This window comes from Sciurus carolinensis, chromosome 15 (genome assembly GCF_902686445.1).
Source record: "Sciurus carolinensis chromosome 15, mSciCar1.2, whole genome shotgun sequence".
NCBI classification, from domain to species: Eukaryota; Metazoa; Chordata; class Mammalia; order Rodentia; family Sciuridae; genus Sciurus; species Sciurus carolinensis.
The window spans coordinates 20,807,119-20,809,571 of record NC_062227.1 but is presented as its reverse complement, the minus strand read 5'-3'; the positions used below and the strand labels follow the sequence as shown (position 1 = coordinate 20,809,571).

General features: G+C 43.5%; 1 pseudogene; it reads left to right on the top strand.

Annotated features, from left to right (window-relative positions):
* Positions 1-604: 604 nt before the first annotated feature.
* LOC124965331 (E3 ubiquitin/ISG15 ligase TRIM25-like) lies at positions 605-1,578 on the top strand (annotated as a pseudogene).
* The last annotated feature ends 875 nt before the right edge of the window (positions 1,579-2,453 follow it).

Sequence of the window (2,453 nt, the reverse complement as noted above, 5' to 3'; positions counted from 1 at the left end):
GCTCAGTGGTAGAGCACTTGCCTAACATGTGTGAGGCATTGGGTTTAAATCTTAGCACCATATATAAATAAATAGACAACTAAAATTATTGTTTAAAAAAGTGAAAGGAATGTTTGAAAAAAAATGAGTGTAGACAGTGCCACTATCTTCTACAATCATCAAAATGCATCTGCTTGATTTCAGTACAGGATTCACAATTTCACAATGTCAAGTTAAGTTAGATGAGTTGGGCATAGTGGTACATGCTTATAATCCTAGAGAGTCAGGAAACTGAGGCAGGAGGATAGCAAGTTCAAAGCCAGCCTCAGCAACTTAGCAAGATCCTAATAAAAAAAAAAAAAAAAAAAAAAAGAACTGGGGATGTGGCTCATGATAAAGCACCCCTTGATTCAATCTCCAGGACCTCGCCACCCCTGAAAATAAGTTAGATGGCTTGTAGGTTTTATGCCTACCATCACAAGACCACTGGATGTGCCTGTACAGCAGTGTATGATTGTTTAAACTTTGAGTACGACATGATAGTGTCCTACATAGCCTGGGGATGGTCATGTGTTGGTTTCTCGCTGTGCCTGGGTGACTTGTCGGGGGTGTCCTCAGAAGCGCCATGACTGAGCTATTCCGACTGGCAGAGAAGCTGTTGTGTTCCATTTGCCTGGAGATCTTCAAGAAGCTGGTCACCATCCCGTGTGGCCTCAACTTTGTCAGTTGTGCCTGGAGGAGACATGGGCCATCCAAGGCAAGCCATACCAGTGCCAGCAGTGTCGTGCTATCTCCCCAGCGCTCCTGGAGATGAAGAACATGGTGCTGTGCATGGTGGTGGACCAGTTTCTACAGGCCTAGCTGAAGCATGTGCCCAACACCAACAGGATGCCAGTTCCCTGGTCCCCAGTCCAGTCACCCAGCAGGTGTGTGACCACTGCCTTAAGGCAGAGGCCCTGAATGTGCATGGCCTCCTATCAGGAGCACTTATGACCACACCTCAAGAGCCCTGCCTTCCAAGACCTGTTGCAGTTACGGGTTTGAAACCTGCTGAGCTGCAAATGTTCTCAGTACAACTGTGGGACTTATTTTGCCCCACACATGATGAATGTATCTGCCACATCTACCTGGTGGAGCACAAGGCCTGATTTCCAGTGTCCCTGAGTCAGGAGAATAAACTGAGGCATAAACTAACCATCAACAGAGCCCCAAGAACACTGGAGAAGGTAAGAACCAGACAGCAGAGCTTGCAGGAGGTTGCCAACAGGAAGATGGAGCAGCTGAGACAGGAATACAAGGAAACAAAGTTCTCATTGTTACCTCTGAGGCCAACTAGATAGGCAAGATAAAGGAAAAAGAGAAGAGGCTCATCAACAAGTTTGACTCCATTTACCAGGTCTCCTCAAGGAGAAAAGCAAGATCCAGACCCTGAAGAAGGAAATCGAGAGCTTAGTGAAAGGGGAAGAGGTTGAGTTTCTAAAGAAAGCATCAAAATGGCGAACAGTCTCAATGAAGCCAGTCTATGTCCACAAGGTGGGGCTGAACCACCAGCTGACCACACATGCACAAAAAGGATTGCATAGTACTTGCGACAAATGAAAACCTCTATTCCAAAGGATTTTTCTGCCAGGGCAAAGTTCCTTGCCACTGGCAGCTTAATAAATGTACTTCCAAAGTCCTCTCAGCAATTCCTCATTTCTTGCAGGTGTGGTTAGTTTGCCATTGGTTTTACTGGTCAGTTGGCAGAAGAAGCCCACCAGCAGAGGAGCACAGCTCTATTTGGGCCACTATTTCCTCCTTGCTTCCTGGTCCTGCATCATGGTCTGTAGGTTCTTGAAAGGAAACCTTTAAGCCACAAGTCACTCTTATTTGGTTATAACTAGATACTGTCATTGGCAACTTCTATAGAGAGGTACCCACAGCCCCTCATCAGCCTGTGCTCAGAGGGAATGATTGACTGAGACCCCACTTTCAGCCCCTCTGCATGGGGGTTGCCCCTTTTCACCATGGACCCCAGGTCCATAGGAAACTGAACTCTTAGGGCAAGGGAGGCACTAGTGCCACCTATTCACTAACAATGAGATAATGAATCAAATTAGAAAACCTCTGCACAGCTAAGGGTATAATAAACAGAGTGAAAAGACAACTTAGTGAGAGAAAATCTTTTTCAGCTATTCATTTGACAGAGGAATAATATGCAGAATATATTTTTTAAAACTCAAAAACTCAACAACCAATAAATATGTAATAAAATAAGAATGAGAAAAATTATCTGAATGTACTTCACAAAAGAAATATAAATGACCAGTCAATAAAAGAAAAAATGTTCAACATCTTTAGCCATCAGGAAAATATAAATCAGAACTACAATGAAATTTTATTTTACCCCAGCTGGAATGACTACTATAAAAAAATTTAAAAAATAACAAATACTGGTGAGGATATAGAGTAAAAGGAACTCTTTTACACCGATT